The 17,376-nt window shown below is 50.2% G+C and overlaps 10 pseudogenes; all 10 read right to left on the bottom strand.

Moving 5' to 3' along the window:
* Positions 1 to 1,539: 1,539 nt before the first annotated feature.
* On the bottom strand, positions 1,540 to 1,659 carry LOC130350970 (5S ribosomal RNA; annotated as a pseudogene).
* Positions 1,660 to 4,731: 3,072 nt separating this feature from the next.
* LOC130350959 (5S ribosomal RNA) lies at positions 4,732 to 4,851 on the bottom strand (annotated as a pseudogene).
* A 1,276-nt stretch (positions 4,852 to 6,127) lies between these two features.
* LOC130352783 (5S ribosomal RNA) lies at positions 6,128 to 6,247 on the bottom strand (annotated as a pseudogene).
* A 284-nt stretch (positions 6,248 to 6,531) lies between these two features.
* LOC130328778 (5S ribosomal RNA) lies at positions 6,532 to 6,651 on the bottom strand (annotated as a pseudogene).
* Positions 6,652 to 7,915: 1,264 nt separating this feature from the next.
* On the bottom strand, positions 7,916 to 8,035 carry LOC130327602 (5S ribosomal RNA; annotated as a pseudogene).
* A 284-nt stretch (positions 8,036 to 8,319) lies between these two features.
* LOC130318816 (5S ribosomal RNA) lies at positions 8,320 to 8,439 on the bottom strand (annotated as a pseudogene).
* Positions 8,440 to 10,107: 1,668 nt separating this feature from the next.
* LOC130313149 (5S ribosomal RNA) lies at positions 10,108 to 10,227 on the bottom strand (annotated as a pseudogene).
* Positions 10,228 to 12,889: 2,662 nt separating this feature from the next.
* LOC130352556 (5S ribosomal RNA) lies at positions 12,890 to 13,009 on the bottom strand (annotated as a pseudogene).
* A 2,461-nt stretch (positions 13,010 to 15,470) lies between these two features.
* On the bottom strand, positions 15,471 to 15,590 carry LOC130350374 (5S ribosomal RNA; annotated as a pseudogene).
* A 272-nt stretch (positions 15,591 to 15,862) lies between these two features.
* Positions 15,863 to 15,982, bottom strand: LOC130352797 (5S ribosomal RNA; annotated as a pseudogene).
* Between the last annotated feature and the right edge of the window lie 1,394 nt (positions 15,983 to 17,376).

The following is a 17,376-nucleotide window of genomic DNA, read 5'->3' as shown; positions in this document are numbered from 1 at the left end:
CGGGCCCTAAGATCTGTACCAGTCTGCGATCTGACAAGAGCAGGCGCGTTAAGCTTAGGATGGCCGTCGACAGCTTCACACCTTGTATACTGTGGATTTAAGCATCAATAAATTATTTTCGAGAATCGGAGCGGAAGGCAGCAATAGAGCAAAATGGCAACGGCACCCGGGATTCCCAGCCAGTCTCCCATGCCAGTACTTACCGGGCCCTAAGCTGGGTAGCAGTCTGCGATCTGACGAGAGAAGGCGCGTTCAGCTTAGGATGGCCATTGACAGCTTCATGCTTTTCATACTGTACATTTAAGCATCAATAAATCCTTTTCGGAATCGGAGAGGAAGGCGGCAACAGAGCAAAATGTCAATAGCACCTTGGATCGCCAGGCAGTCTCCCATGCCCGTACTTGCCGGGCAGCAGTCTGCGATCTGACAAGAACAGGCACATTCAGCTTAGGATAGCCGTAGACGGCTTCACACCCTGTATACTGTGGATTTAAGCATCAATAAATATTTTTATTAATCGGAGAGGAAGGCGGCAACAGAGCAAAATGTCAACAACACCTGGGATTCCCAGCCAGTCTCGCATGCTGGTACTTACCGGGCCCTAAGCTGGGTAGCAGTCTGCGATCTGACGAGAGCAGGCGCGTTCAGCTTAGGATGGCCGTTGACATCTACACGACTTGTATATTGTGGATTTAAGCATCAATAAATATTTTTATTAATCGGAGAGGAAGGCGGCAACAGAGCAAAATGTCAATGGCACCTTGGATTGCCAGCCAGTCTCCCATGCCGGTAACTGCCGGGCAGCAGTCTGCGATCTGAGGAGAGCAGGCACGTTCAGGCTTAGGATGGCCGTTGACAGCTTCACACCCTGTATATTGTAGATTTAAGCATCAATAAATCCTTTTCCGAATCGGAGCGGAAGGCAGCAACAGATTAAAATGTCAACTGCACCCGGGATTCCCAGCCAGTCTCCCATGCTGGTACTTACCAGGCCCTAAGCTGGGTATCAGTCTGCGATCTGACGAGAGCAGGCACGTTCAGCTTAGGATGGCCGTTGACATCTTCACGCCTTGTATACTGTGGATTTAAGCATCAATAAATAATTTTTTTAATTGGAGAGGAAGGCGGCAACAGAGCAATATGTCAATAGCACCTTGGATTGCCAGCCAGTCTCCCATGCCCGTACTTGCCGGGCAGCAGTCTGCGATCTGACAAGAACAGGCGCATTCAGCTTAGAATAGCCGTAGACGGCTTCACACCCTGTATATTGTGGATTTAAGCATCAATAAATCCTTTTCGGAATCGGAGCAAAATGTCTACAGAGCTACAGAGCAAAATGTCAACAACACCTGAGATTCCCAGCCAGTCTCCCATGCTGGTACTTACCGGGCCCTAAGCTGGGTAGCAGTCTGCAATCTGACGAAAGCAGGCGGGTTCAGCTTAGGATGGCCGTTGACAGCTTCACGCCCTTTATACTGTGCATTTAAGCATCAATAAATCCTTTTCCGAATCTGAGCGGAAGGCGGCAACAGATTAAAATGTCAACTGCACCCGGGATTCCCAGCCAGTCTCCCATGCTGGTACTTACCAGGCCCTAAGCTGGGTAGCAGTCTGCGATCTGACGAGAGCAGGCGCGTTCAGCTTAGGATGGCCGTTGACAGCTTCACACTTTGTATACTCTGCATTTAAGCATCAATAAATCCTTTTCGGAATCGGAACGGAAGGCGGCAACAGAGCAAAATGTCAACGGCAGCCGGGATTCCCAGCCAGTGTCCCATGCCGGTACTTACCGGGCCCTAAGATCTGTACCAGTCTGCGATCTGACGAGAGCAGGCGCGTTAAGCTTAGGATGGCCGTCGACAGCTTCACACCTTGTATACTGTGGATTTAAGCATCAATAAATTATTTTCGGAATTGGAGCGGAAGGCAGCAATAGAGCAAAACGTTAACGGCAACCTGGATTCCCAGCCAGGCTCCCATGCTGGTACTTACCGGGCCCTAAGCTGGGTAGCAGTCTGCGATCTGCCGAGAGCAGGCGCGTTCAGCTTAGGATGGCCGTTGACAGCTTCTCTCCCTTTATACTGTGCATTTAAGCATCAATAAATCCTTTTCGGAATCGGAACGGAAGGCGGCAACAGAGCAAAATGTCAACGGCAGCCGGGATTCCCAACCAGTGTCCCATGCCGGTACTTACCGGGCCCTAAGATCTGTACCAGTCTGCGATCTGACAAGAGCAGGCGCGTTAAGCTTAGGATGGCCGTCGACAGCTTCACACCTTGTATACTGTGGATTTAAGCATCAATAAATTCTTTTCGGAATCGGAGCGGAAGGCAGCAATAGAGCAAAATGTCAACGGCACCCAGGATTCCCAGCCAGTCTCAAATGCCAGTACTTACCGGGCCCTAAGCTGGGTAGCAGTCTGCGATCTGACAAGAGCAGGCGAGTTCAGCTTAGGATGGCCATTGACAGCTTCATGCTTTTTATACTGTGCATTTAATCATCAATAAATCCTTTTCGGAATCGGAACGGAAGGCGGCAACAGAGCAAAATGGCAACTGCACCCGGGATTCCCAGCCAGTCTCCCATGCCAGTACTTACTGGGCCCTAAGCTGCGTAGCAGTCTGCGATCTGACGAGAGCAGGCGCGTTCAGCTTAGGATGGCCGTTGACATCTTCACGCCTTGTATACTGTGGATTTAAGCATCAATAAATATTTTTTTTAATCGGAGAGGAAGGCGGCAACAGAGCAAAATGTCAATAGCACCTTGGATTGCCAGCCAGTCTCCCATGCCCGTACATGCCGGGCAGCAGTCTGCGATCTGACAAGAACAGGCGCATTCAGCTTAGGATAGCCGTAGACGGCTTCACACCCTGTATACTGTGGATTTAAGCATCAATAAATCCTTTTCGGAATCGGAGCGGAAGGCGGCAACAGAGCAAAATGTCAACGACACCTGGGATTCCCAGCCAGTCTCCCATGCTGGTACTTACCGGGCCCTAAGCTGGGTAGCAGTCTGCAACCTGACAAGAGCATGTGCATTCAGCTTAGGATGGCCGTTGACAGTTTCTTGCCCTTTATACTGTGCATTTAAGCATCAATAAATCCTTTCCGGAATCGGAACGGAAGGCGGCAAAAGAACAAAATGTCAACGGCAGCCGGGATTCCCAGCCAGTGTCCCATGCCGGTACTAACCGGGCCCTAAGATCTGTACCAGTCTGCGATCTGACAAGAGCAGGCGCGTTAAGCTTAGGATGGCCGTCGACAGCTTCACACCTTGTATACTGTGGATTTAAGCATCAATAAATTATTTTCGAGAATCGGAGCGGAAGGCAGCAATAGAGCAAAATGGCAACGGCACCCGGGATTCCCAGCCAGTCTCCCATGCCAGTACTTACCGGGCCCTAAGCTGGGTAGCAGTCTGCGATCTGACGAGAGAAGGCGCGTTCAGCTTAGGATGGCCATTGACAGCTTCATGCTTTTCATACTGTACATTTAAGCATCAATAAATCCTTTTCGGAATCGGAGAGGAAGGCGGCAACAGAGCAAAATGTCAATAGCACCTTGGATCGCCAGGCAGTCTCCCATGCCCGTACTTGCCGGGCAGCAGTCTGCGATCTGACAAGAACAGGCACATTCAGCTTAGGATAGCCGTAGACGGCTTCACACCCTGTATACTGTGGATTTAAGCATCAATAAATATTTTTATTAATCGGAGAGGAAGGCGGCAACAGAGCAAAATGTCAACAACACCTGGGATTCCCAGCCAGTCTCGCATGCTGGTACTTACCGGGCCCTAAGCTGGGTAGCAGTCTGCGATCTGACGAGAGCAGGCGCGTTCAGCTTAGGATGGCCGTTGACATCTACACGACTTGTATATTGTGGATTTAAGCATCAATAAATATTTTTATTAATCGGAGAGGAAGGCGGCAACAGAGCAAAATGTCAATGGCACCTTGGATTGCCAGCCAGTCTCCCATGCCGGTAACTGCCGGGCAGCAGTCTGCGATCTGAGGAGAGCAGGCACGTTCAGGCTTAGGATGGCCGTTGACAGCTTCACACCCTGTATATTGTAGATTTAAGCATCAATAAATCCTTTTCCGAATCGGAGCGGAAGGCAGCAACAGATTAAAATGTCAACTGCACCCGGGATTCCCAGCCAGTCTCCCATGCTGGTACTTACCAGGCCCTAAGCTGGGTATCAGTCTGCGATCTGACGAGAGCAGGCACGTTCAGCTTAGGATGGCCGTTGACATCTTCACGCCTTGTATACTGTGGATTTAAGCATCAATAAATAATTTTTTTAATTGGAGAGGAAGGCGGCAACAGAGCAATATGTCAATAGCACCTTGGATTGCCAGCCAGTCTCCCATGCCCGTACTTGCCGGGCAGCAGTCTGCGATCTGACAAGAACAGGCGCATTCAGCTTAGAATAGCCGTAGACGGCTTCACACCCTGTATATTGTGGATTTAAGCATCAATAAATCCTTTTCGGAATCGGAGCAAAATGTCTACAGAGCTACAGAGCAAAATGTCAACAACACCTGAGATTCCCAGCCAGTCTCCCATGCTGGTACTTACCGGGCCCTAAGCTGGGTAGCAGTCTGCGATCTGACGAAAGCAGGCGGGTTCAGCTTAGGATGGCCGTTGACAGCTTCACGCCCTTTATACTGTGCATTTAAGCATCAATAAATCCTTTTCCGAATCTGAGCGGAAGGCGGCAACAGATTAAAATGTCAACTGCACCCGGGATTCCCAGCCAGTCTCCCATGCTGGTACTTACCAGGCCCTAAGCTGGGTAGCAGTCTGCGATCTGACGAGAGCAGGCGCGTTCAGCTTAGGATGGCCGTTGACAGCTTCACACTTTGTATACTCTGCATTTAAGCATCAATAAATCCTTTTCGGAATCGGAACGGAAGGCGGCAACAGAGCAAAATGTCAACGGCAGCCGGGATTCCCAGCCAGTGTCCCATGCCGGTACTTACCGGGCCCTAAGATCTGTACCAGTCTGCGATCTGACGAGAGCAGGCGCGTTAAGCTTAGGATGGCCGTCGACAGCTTCACACCTTGTATACTGTGGATTTAAGCATCAATAAATTATTTTCGGAATTGGAGCGGAAGGCAGCAATAGAGCAAAATGTTAACGGCAACCTGGATTCCCAGCCAGTCTCCCATGCCAGTACTTACCAGGCCCTAAGCTGGGTAGCAGTCTGCGATCTGACTAGAGCAGGCACGTTCAGCTTAGGATGGCCATTGACTGCTTCATGCTTTTTATACTGTGCATTTAAGCATCAATAAATCCTTTTCGAAATCGGAACGGAAGGCGGCAACAGAGCAAAATGTCAACTGCACCTGGGATTCCCAGCCAGTCTCCCATGCCGGTACTTACTGGGCCCTAAGCTGGGTAGCAGTCTGCGATCTGACGAGAGCAGGCACGTTCAGCTTAGGATGGCCGTTGACATCTTCACGCCTTGTATATTGTGGATTTAAGCATCAATAAATATTTTTATTAATCGGAGAGGAAGGCGGCAACAGAGCAAAATATCAATGGCACCTTGGATTGCCAGCCAGTCTCCCATGCCGGGAACTGACGGGCAGCAGTCTGCGATCTGAGGAGAGCAGGCACGTTCAGGCTTAGGATTGCCGTTGACAGCTTCAAACCCTGTATATTGTGGATTTAAGCATCAATAAATCCTTTTCCAAATCGGAGCGGAAGGCGGCAACAGATTAAAATGTCAACTGCACCCGGGATTCCCAGCCAGTCTCCCATGCTGGTACTTACCAGGACCTAAGCTGGTTAGCAGTCTGCGATCTGACAAGAGCAGGCGCGTTCAGCTTAAGATGGCCGTTGACAGCTTCACACTTTGTATACTGTGGATTTAAGCATCAATAAATAATTTTCGGAATCGGAGCAGAAACAGAGCAAAATGTCAACTGCACTCGGGATTCCCAGCCAGTCTCCCATGATGTTACTTACCAGGCCCGAAGTTGGGTAGCAGTCTGCGATCTGACGTTAACAGGCGCATTCATCTTAGGATGGCCGTTGACAGCTTCATGCTTTGTATACTGTGGATTTAAGCATCAATAAATCCTTTTCGGAATCGGAGCGGAAGGCGGCAACAGAGCAAAATGTCAACGACACCTGGGATTCCCAGCCAGTCTCCCATGCTGGTACTTACCGGGCCCTAAGCTGGGTAGCAGTCTGTGATCTGACGAGAGCAGGCGCGTTCAGCTTAGGATGGCCGTTGACAGCTTTTTGCCCTTTATACGGTGCATTTAAGCATCAATAAATCCTTTTCGGAATCGGAACGGAAGGCGGCAACAGAGCAAAATGTCAACGGCAGCCGGGATTCCCAGCCAGTCTCCCATGCCGGTACTTACTGAGCCCTAAGATCTGTACCAGTCTGCGATCTGACGAGAGCAGGCGCGTTCAGCTTAGGATGGCCGTCGACAGCTTCACACCTTGTATACTGTGGATTTAAGCATCAATAAATTATTTTCGGAATCGGAGCGGAAGGCAGCAATAGAGCAAAATGTCAACGGCACCCGGGATTCCCAGCCAGTCTCCCATGCCAGTACTTACCGGGCCCTAAACTGGGTAGCAGTCTGCGATCTGACGAGAGCAGGCGCGTTCAGCTTAGGATGGCCATTGACAGCTTCAAGCTTTTTATACTGTGCATTTAAGCATCAATAAATCCTTTTCGGAATCGGAGACAAAGGCGGCAACAGAGCAAAATGTCAATAGCACCTTGGATTTCCAGCCAGTCTCCCATGCCCGTACTTGCCGGGCAGCAGTCTGCGATCTGACAAGAACAGGCACATTCAGCTTAGGATAGCCGTAGACGGCTTCACACCCTGTATACTGTGGATTTAAGCATCAATAAATCCTTTTCGGAATCGGAGCGGAAGGCGGCTACAGAGCAAAATGTCAACAACACCTGGGATTCCCAGCCAGTCTCCCATGCTGGTACTTACCGGGCCCTAAGCTGGGTAGCAGTCTGCAATCTGACGAGAGCAGGCGCGTTCAGCTTACGATGGCCGTTGACAGTGTCATGCCCTTTATACTGTGCATTTAAGCATCAATAAATCCTTTTCCGAATCGGAGCGGAAGGCGGCAACAGAGCAAAATGTCAACTGCACCCGGGATTGCCAGCCAGTCTCCCATGCCGGTACTTACTGGGCCCTAAGCTGGGTAGCAGTCTGCGATCTGACGAGAGCAGGAGCGTTCAGCTTAGGATGGCCGTTGACATCTTTACGCCTTGTATATTGTGGATTTAAGCATCAATAAATATTTTTATTAATCGGAGAAGAAGGCGGCAACAGAGCAAAATGTCAATGGCACCTTGGATTGCCAGCCAGTCTCCCATGCCGGTATCTGCCGGGCAGCAGTCTGCGATCTGAGGAGAGCAGGCACGTTCAGGCTTAGGATGGCCGTTGACAGCTTCACACCCTGTATATTGTGGATTTAAGCATCAATAAATCCTTTTCCGAATCGGAGCGGAAGGCGGCAACAGATTAAAATGTCAACTGCACCTGGGATTCCCAGCCAGTCTCCCATGCTGGTACTTACCAGGCCCTAAGCTGGGTAGCAGTCTGCGACCTGACGAGAGCAGGCGCGTTCAGCTTAGGATGACCGTTGACAGCTTCACACTTTGTATACTGTGGATTTAAGCATCAATAAATAATTTTCGGAATCGGAGCAGAAACAGAGCAAAATGTCAACTGCACTCGGGATTCCCAGCCAGTCTCACATGCTGGTACTTACTGGGCCCGAAGCTGGGTAGCAGTCTGTGATCTGACGAGAACAGGCGCATTCAGCTTAGGATGGCCGTAGACATCTTCACACCCTGTATACTGTGGATTTAAGCATCAATAAATCCTTTTCGGAATCGGATCGGAAGGCGGCAACAGAGCAAAATGTCAACGACACCTGGGATTCCCAGCCAGTCTCCCATGCTGGTACTTACCGGGCCCTAAGCTGGGTAGCAGTCTGCGATCTGATGAGAGCAGGCGCGTTCAGCTTAGGATGGCCGTTGACAGATTTTTGCCCTTTATACTGTGCATTTAAGCATCAATAAATCCTTTTCGGAATCGGAACGGAAGGCGGCAACAGAGCAAAATGTCAACGGCAGTCGGGATTCCCAGCCAGTGTCCCATGCCGGTACTTACCGGGCCCTAAGATCTGTACCAGTCTGCGATCTGACGAGAGCAGGCGCGTTAAGCTTAGGATGGCCGTCGACAGCTTCACACCTTGTATACTGTGGATTTAAGCATCAATAAATTATTTACTGAATCGGAGCGGAAGGCAGCAATAGAGCAAAATGTCAACGGCACCCAGGATTCCCAGCCAGTCTCCCATGCCAGTACTTACCGGGCCCTAAGCTGGGTAGCAGTCTGCGATCTGACGAGAGCAGGCGCGTTCAGCTTAGGATGGCCGTTGACAACTTCAAGCCTTGTATACTGTGGATTTAAGCATCAATAAATATTCTTTTTAATCGGAGAGGAAGGCGGCAACAGAGCAAAATGTCAACTGCACCCGGGATTCCCAGCCAGTCTCCCATGCTGGTACTTACCAGGCCCTAAGCTGGGTATCAGTCTGCGATCTGACGAGAGCAGGCGCGTTCAGCTTAGGATGGCCGCTGACAGCTTCACACTTTGTATACTGTGCATTTAAGCATCAATAAATCCTTTTCGGAATCGGAACGGAAGGCGGCAACAGAGCAAAATGTCAACGGCAGCCGGGATTCCCAGCCAGTGTCCCATGCCGGTACTTACCGGGCCCTAAGATCTGTACCAGTCTGCGATCTGACGAGAGCAGGCGCGTTAAGCTTAGGATGGCCGTCGACAGCTTCACACCTTGTATACTGTGGATTTAAGCATCAATAAATTCTTTTCGGAATTGGAGCGGAAGGCAGCAATAGAGCAAAATGTTAACGGCAACCGGGATTCCCAGCCAGTCTCCCATGCCAGTACTTACCGGGCCCTAAGCTGGGTAGCAGTCTGCGATCTGACTAGAGCAGGCGCGTTCAGCTTAGGATGGCCATTGACTGCTTCATGCTTTTTATACTGTTCATTTAAGCATCAATAAATCCTTTTCGGAATCGGAACGGAAGGCGGCAACAGAGCAAAATGGCAACTGCATCCGGGATTCCCAGCCAGTCTCCCATGCCGGTACTTACTGGGCCCTAAGCTGGGTAGCAGTCTGCGATCTGACGAGAGCAGGCACGTTCAGCTTAGGATGGCCGTTGACATCTTCACGCCTTGTATATTGTGGATTTAAGCATCAATAAATATTTTTATTAATCGGAGAGGAAGGCGGCAACAGAGCAAAATATCAATGGCACCTTGGATTGCCAGCCAGTCTCCCATGCCGGTAACTGCCGGGCAGCAGTCTGCGATCTGAGGAGAGCAGGCACGTTCAGGCTTAGGATGGCCGTTGACAGCTTCACACCCTGTATATTGTGGATTTAAGCATCAATAAATTCTTTTCCAAATCGGAGCGGAAGGCGGCAACAGATTAAAATATCAACTGCACCCGGGATTCCCAGCCAGTCTCCCATGCTGGTACTTACCAGGCCCTAAGCTGGGTAGCAGTCTGCGATCTGACGAGAGCAGGCGCGTTCAGCTTAGGATGGCCGTTGACAGCTTCACACTTTGTATACTGTGGATTTAAGCATCAATAAATAATTTTCGGAATCGTAGCAGAAACAGAGCAAAATGTCAGCTGCACCCGGGATTCCCAGCCAGTCTCCCATGCTGGTACTTACCAGGCCCAAAGCTGAGTAGCAGTCTTCGATCTGACGAGAGCAGGCGCGTTCAGCTTAGGACGGCCGTTGACATCTTCTCGCCTTGTATACTGTGCATTTAAGCATCAATAAATCCTTTTCGGAATCGGAGAGGAAGGCGGCAACAGAGCAAAATGGCAATAGCACCTGGGATTGCCAGCCAGTCTCCCATGCCCGTACTTGCCGGGCAGCAGTCTGCGATCTGACAAGAACAGGCACATTCAGCTTAGGATAGCCGTAGATGGCTTCACACCCTGTATACTGTGGATTTAAGTATCAATAAATCCTTTTCCGAATCGGAGCGGAAGGCGGCAACAGATTAAAATGTCAACTGCACCCGGGATTCCCAGCCAGTCTCCCATGCTGGTACTTACCAGGCCCTAAGCTGGTTAGCAGTCTGCGATCTGACGAGAGCAGGCGCGTTCAGCTTAGGATGGCCGTTGACAGCTTCACACTTTGTATACTGTGGATTTAAGCATCAATAAATAATTTTCGGAATCGGAGCAGAAACAGAGCAAAATGTCAACTGCACTCGGGATTCCCAGCCAGTCTCACATGCTGGTACTTACTGGGCCCGAAGCTGGGTAGCAGTCTGTGATCTGACGAGAACAGGCGCATTCAGCTTAGGATGGCCGTAGACATCTTTACACCCTGTATACTGTGGATTTAAGCATCAATAAATCCTTTTCGGAATCGGAGCGAAAGGCGGCAACAGAGCAAAATGGCAGCGACACCTGGGATTCCCAGCCAGTCTCCCATGCTGTTACTTACCGGGCCCTAAGCTGGGTAGCACTCTGCGATTTGACGAGAGTAGGCGCGTTCAGCTTAGGATGGCCGTTGACAGCTTCTTGCCCTTTCTACTGTGCATTTAAGCATCAATAAATCCTTTTCGGAATCGGAACGGAAGGCGGCAACAGAGCAAAATGTCAACGGCAGCCGGGCATTCCCAGCCAGTGTCCCATGCCGGTACTTACCGGGCCCTAAGATCTGTACCAGTCTGCGATCTGACGAGAGCAGGCGCGTTAAGCTTAGGATGGCCGTCGACAGCTTCACACCTTGTATACTGTGGATTTAAGCATCAATAAATTATTTTCGGAATCGGAGCGGAAGGCAGCAATAGAGCAAAATGTCAACGGCAACCGGGATTCCCAGCCAGTCTCCCATGCCAGTACTTACCGGGCCCTAAGCTGGGTAGCAGTCTGCGATCTGACTAGAGCAGGCGCGTTCAGCTTAGGATGGCCATTGACTGCTTCATGCTTTTTATACTGTGCATTTAAGCATCAATAAATCCTTTTCGGAATTGGAACGGAAGGCGGCAACAGAGCAAAATGTCAACTGCACACGGGATTCCCAGCCAGTCTCCAATGCTGGTACTTACTGGGCCCTAAGCTGGGTAGCAGTCTGCGATCTGACGAGAGCAGGCGCGTTCAGCTTAGGATGGCCGTTGACATCTTCACGCCTTGTATATTGTGGATTTAAGCATCAATAAATATTTTTATTAATCGGAGAGGAAGGCGGCAACAGAGCAAAATGTCAATGGCACCTTGGATTGCCAGCCAGTCTCTCATGCCGGTAACTGCCGGGCAGCAGTCTGCGATCTGAGGAGAGCAGGCACGTTCAGGCTTAGGATGGCCGTTGACAGCTTCACACCCTGTATATTGTGGATTTAAACATCAATAAATCCTTTTCGGAATCGGAACGGAAGGCGGCAACAGAGCAAAATGTCAACTGCACTCGGGATTCCCAGCCAGTCTCCCATGCTGGTACTTACCAGGCCCTAAGCTGGGTAGCAGTCTGCGATCTGACGAGAGCAGGCGCGTTCAGCTTAGGATGGCCGTTGACAGTTTCACGCTTTGTATACTGTGGATTTAAGCATCAATAAATAATTTTCGGAATCGGAGCAGAAACAGAGCAAAATGTCAACTGCACCCGGGATTCCCAGCCAGTCTCCCATGCTGGTACTTACCAGGCCCGAAGCTGGGTAGCAGCCTGCGATCTGACGAGAACAGGCGCATTCAGCTTCGGATGGACGTAGACAACTTCACACCCTGTATACTGTGGATTTAAGCATCAATAAATCCTTTTTGGAATCGGAGCGGAAGGCGGCAACAAAGCAAAATGTCAACGACACCTGGGATTCCCAGCCAGTCTCCCATGCTGGTACTTGCCGGGCCCTAAACTGGGTAGCAGTCTGTGATCTGACAAGAGCAGGCGCGTTCAGCTTAGGATGGCCGTTGACAGCTTTTCGCCCTTTATACTGTGCATTTAAGCATCAATAAATCCTTTTCGGAATCGGAACGGAAGGCGGCAAAATAGCAAAATGTCAACTGCACCTGGGATTCCCAGCCAGTCTCCCATGCCGGTACTTACCGGGCCCTAAGATCTGTACCAGTCTGCGATCTGACGCGAGCAGGCGCGTTAAGCTTAGGATGGCCGTCGTCAGCTTCACACCTTGTATACTGTGGATTTAAGCATCAATAAATTCTTTTCGGATTCGGAGCAATAGAGCAAAATGTCAACGGCAACCGGGATTCCCAGCCAGCCTCCCATGCCAGTACTTACCGGACCCTAAGATGGGTAGCAGTCTGTGATATGACGAGAGCAGGCGCGTTCAGCTTAGGATGGCCATTGACAGCTTCATGCTTTTTATACGGTGCATTTAAGCATCAATAAATCCTTTTCGGAATCGGAACGGAAGGCGGCAACAGAGCAAAATGTCAACTGCACCCGGGATTCCCAGCCAGTCTCCCATGCCGGTACTTACTGGGCCCTAAGCTGGGTAGCAGTCTGCGATCTGACGAGAGCAGGCACGTTCAACTTAGGATGGATATTGACATCTTCACGCCTTGTATATTGTGGATTTAAGCATCAATAAATATTTTTATTAATCGGAGAGGAAGGCGGCAACAGAGCAAAATGTCAATGGCACCTTGGATTGCCAGCCAGTCTCCCATGCCGGTAACTGCCGGGCAGCAGTCTGCAATCTGAGGAGAGCAGGCACGTTAAGCTTAGGATGGCCGTCGACAGCTTCACACCTTGTATACTGTGGATTTAAGCATCAATAAATTATTTTCGGAATCGGAGCGGAAGGCAGCAATAGAGCAAAATGTCAACGGCACCCGGGATTCCCAGCCAGTCTCCCATGCCAGTACTTACCAGGCCCTAAGCTGGGTAGCAGTCTGCGATCTGACGAGAGCAGGCGCGTTCAGCTTAGGATGGCCATTGACAGTTTTATGCTTTTTATACTGTGCATTTAAGCATCAATAAATCCTTTTCGGGATCAGAGAGGAAGGCGACAACAGAGCAAAATGTCAATAGCACCTTGGATTGCCAGCCAGTCTCCCATGCCCGTACTTGCCGGGCAGCAGTCTGCGATCTGACAAGAACAGGCACATTAAGCTTAGGATAGCCGTAGACGGCTTCACACCCTGTATACTGTGGATTTAAGCATCAATAAATCCTTTTCGGAATCGGAGCGTAAGGCGGCAACAGAGCAAAATGTCAACGACACCTGGGATTCCCAGCTGGTCTCCCATGCTGTTACTTACCGGGCCCTAAGCTGGGTAGCAGTCTGCGATTTGACGAGAGCAGGCGCGTTCAGCTTAGGATGGCCGTTGACAGCTTCGCACTTTGTATACTGTGGATTTAAGCATCAATAAATAATTTTCGGAATCGGAGCAGAAACAGAGCAAAATGTCAACTGCACCCGGGATTCCAAGCCAGTCTCCCATGCTGGTACTTACCAGGCCCGAAGCTGGGTAACAGTCTGCGATCTGACGAGAACAGGCGCATTCAGCTTAGGATGGCCGTAGACATCTTCACACCCTGTATACTGTGGATTTAAGCATCAATAAATCCTTTTCGGAATCGGAGCGTAAGGTGGCAACAGAGCAAAATGTCAACGACACCTGGGATGCCCAGCCAGTCTCCCATGCTGGAACTTTCCGGGCCCAAAACTGGGTAGCAGTCTGCGATCTGACAAGAGCAGGCGCATTCAGCTTAGGATGGCCGTTGACAGCGTTTCGCCCTTTATACTGTGCATTTAAGCATCAATAAATCCTTTTCAGAATCGGAACGGAAGGCGGCAAAATAGCAAAATGTCAACGGCACCCGGGATTCCCAGCCAGTCTCCCACGCTGGTACTTACCAGGCCCGAAGCTGGGTAGCAGTCTGCGATCTGACGAGAACAGGCGCATTCAGCTTAGGAGGGCCGTAGACATCTTCACACCCTGTATACTGTGGATTTAAGCATCAATAAATCCTTTTTGGAATCAGAGCGGAAGGCGGCAACAGAGCATAATGTCAACGACACCTGGGATTCCCAGCCAGTCTCCCATGCTGGTACTTACCGGGCCCTAAGCTGAGTAGCAGTCTGTGATCTGACGAGAGCAGGCGCGTTCAGCTTAGGACGGCCGTTGACAGCTTCTCGCCCTTTATACTGTGAATTTAAGCATCAATAAATCCTTTTCGGAATCGGAACGGAAGGCCGCAACAGAGCAAAATGTCAACGGCAGACGGGATTCCCAGCCAGTGTCCCATGCAGGTACTTACCGGGCCCTAAGATCTGTACCAGTCTGCGATCTGACGAGAGCAGGCGCGTTCAGCTTAGGATGGCCGTCGACAGCTTCACACCTTGTATACTGTGGATTTAAGCATCAATAAATTATTTTCGGAATCGGAGCGGAAGGCAGCAATAGAGCAAAATGTCAATGGCACCCGGGATTCCCAGCCAGTCTCCCATGCCAGTACTTAACGGGCCCTAAGTTAGGTAGCAGTCTGCAATCTGACGAGAGCAGGCGCGTTCAGCTTAGGATGGCCGTTAACATCTTCACACCTTGTATATTGTGGATTTAAGCATCAATAAATATTTTTATTATTCGGAGAAGAAGGCGGCAACAGAGCAAAATGTCAACGGCACCTTGGATTGCAAGCCAGTCTCCCATGCCTGTATCTGCCGGGCAGCAGTCTGCGATCTGAGGAGAGCAGGCACGTTCAGGCTTAGAATGGCCGTTGACAGCTTCACACCCTGTATATTGTGGATTTAAGCATCAATAAATCCTTTTCTGAATCGGAGCAGAAACAGATTAAAATGTCAACTGCACCCGGGATTCCCAGCCAGTCTCCCATGCTGGTACTTACCAGGCCCTAAGCTGGGTAGCAATCTGCGATCTGACAAGAGCAGGCGCGTTCAGCTTTGGATGGCCGTTGACAGCTTTACACTTTGTATACTGTGGATTTAAGCATCAATAAATAATTTTCGGAATCGGAGCAGAAACAGAGCAAAATGTCAACTGCACCCGGGATTCCCAGCCAGTCTCCCATGCTGGTACTTACCAGGCCCGAAGCTGGGTAGCAGTCTGCGATCTGACGAGAACAGGCGCATTCAGCTTAGGATGTGCGTAGACATCTTCACACCCTGTATACTGTGGATTTAAGCATCAATAAATCCTTTTCGGAATCGGGCGTAAGGCGGCAACAGAGCAAAATGTCAACGACACCTGGGATGCCCAGCCAGTCTCCCATGCTGGCACTTACCGGGCCCTAAACTGGGTAGCAGTCTGCGATCTGACGAGAGCAGGCGCGTTCAGCTTAGGATAGCCGTTGACAGCTTCACACCTTGTATATTGTGGATTTAAGCATCAATTAATTATTTTCGGAATCGGAGCGGAAGGCAGCAATAGAGCAAAATGTCAACGGCACCCGGGATTCCCAGGCAGTCTCCCATGCCAGTACTTACCGGGCCCTAAGCTGGGTAGCAGTCTGCGATCTGACGAGAGCAGGCGCGTTCAGCTTAGGATGGCCATTGACAGCTTCATGCTTTTTATACTGTGCATTTAAGCATCAATAAATCCTTTTCGGAATCAGAGAGGAAGGCGGCAACAGAGCAAAATGTCAATAGCACCTTGGATTGCAAGCCAGTCTCCCATGCCCGTACTTACCGGGCAGCAGTCTGCGATCTGACAAGAACAGGCACATTCAGCTTAGGATAGCCGTAGACGGCTTCACACCCTGTATACTGTGGATTTAAGCATCAATAAATCCTTTTCGGAATCGGAGCGGAAGGCGGCTACAGAGCAAAATGTCAACAACACCTGGGATTCCCAGCCAGTCTCCCATGCTGGTATTTACCGGGCCCTAAGCTGGGTAGCATTCTGCGATCTGACGAGAGCAGGCGCGTTCAGCTTAGGATGGCCGTTGACAGCTTCATGCCCTTTATACTGTGCATTTAAGCATCAATAAATCCTTTTCCGAATTGGAGCGGAAGGCGGCAACAGAGCAAAATGTCAACTGCACCCGGGATCCCCAGCCAGTCTCCCATGCCGGTACTTACTGGGCCCTAAGCTGGGTAGCAGTCTGCGATCTGACGAGAGCAGGTGCGTTCAGCTTAGGATGGCTGTTGACATCTTTACGCCTTGTATATTGTGGATTTAAGCATCAATAAATATTTTTATTAATCGGAGAAGAAGGCGGCAACAGAGCAAAATGTCAATGGCACCTTGGATTGCCAGCCAGTCTCCCATGCCGGTATCTGCCGGGCAGCAGTCTGCGATCTGAGGAGAGCAGGCACGTTCAGGCTTAGGATGGCCGTTGACAGCTTAACACCCTGTATATTGTGGATTTAAGCATCAATAAATCCTTTTCCGAATCGGAGCGGAAGGCGGCAACAGATTAAAATGTCAACTACACCCGGGATTCCCAGCCAGTCTCCCATGCTGGTACTTACCAGGCCCTAAGCTGGGTAGCAGTCTGCAATCTGACGAGAGCAGGCGCATTCAGCTTAGGATGGCCGTTGACATCTTCACACTTTGTATACTGTGGATTTAAGCATCAATAAATAATTTTCGGAATCGGAGCAGAAACAGAGCAAAATGTCAACTGTACTAGGGATTCCCAGCCAGTCTCCCATGCTGGTACTTACCAGGCCCGAAGCTGGGTAGCAGTCTGCGATCTGACGAGAACAGGCGCATTCAGCTTAGGATGGCCGTAGACATCTTCACACCCTATATACTGTGGATTTAAGCATCAATAAATCCTTTTCGGAATCGGAGCGGAAGGCGGCAACAGAGCAAAATGTCTACGACACCTGGGATTCCCAGCCAGTTTCTCATATTGGTACTTACCGGGCCCTAAGCTGGGTAGCAGTCTGCCATCTGACGAGAGCAGGCACGTTCAGCTTAGGATGGCCGTTGACAGCTTCTCGCCCTTTATACTGTGCATTTAAGCATCAATAAATTCTTTTCGGAATCGGAACGGAAGGCGGCAACAGAGCAAAATGTCAACGGCACCCGGGATTCCCAGCCAGTGTCCCATGCCAGTACTTACCGGGCCCCAAGCTGGGTAGCAGTCTGCGATCTGACGAGAGCAGGCGCGTTAAGCTTAGGATGGCCGTTGGCATCTTCATGCCTTGTATACTGTGGATTTAAGCATCAATAAATATTTTTTTTAATCGGAGAGGAAGGCGGCAACAGAGCAAAATGTCAATAGCACCTTGGATTGCCAGCCAGTCTCCCATGCCCGTACTTGCCGGGTAGCAGTCTGCGATCTGACAAGAACAGGCGCATTCAGCTTAGGATAGCCGTAGACGGCTTCACAC

This window comes from Hyla sarda, chromosome 1 (genome assembly GCF_029499605.1).
Source record: "Hyla sarda isolate aHylSar1 chromosome 1, aHylSar1.hap1, whole genome shotgun sequence".
NCBI classification, from domain to species: domain Eukaryota; kingdom Metazoa; phylum Chordata; class Amphibia; order Anura; family Hylidae; genus Hyla; species Hyla sarda.
The sequence above is the reverse complement of the archived record's forward strand: the minus strand, read 5'-3'. Positions and strand labels throughout refer to the sequence as shown.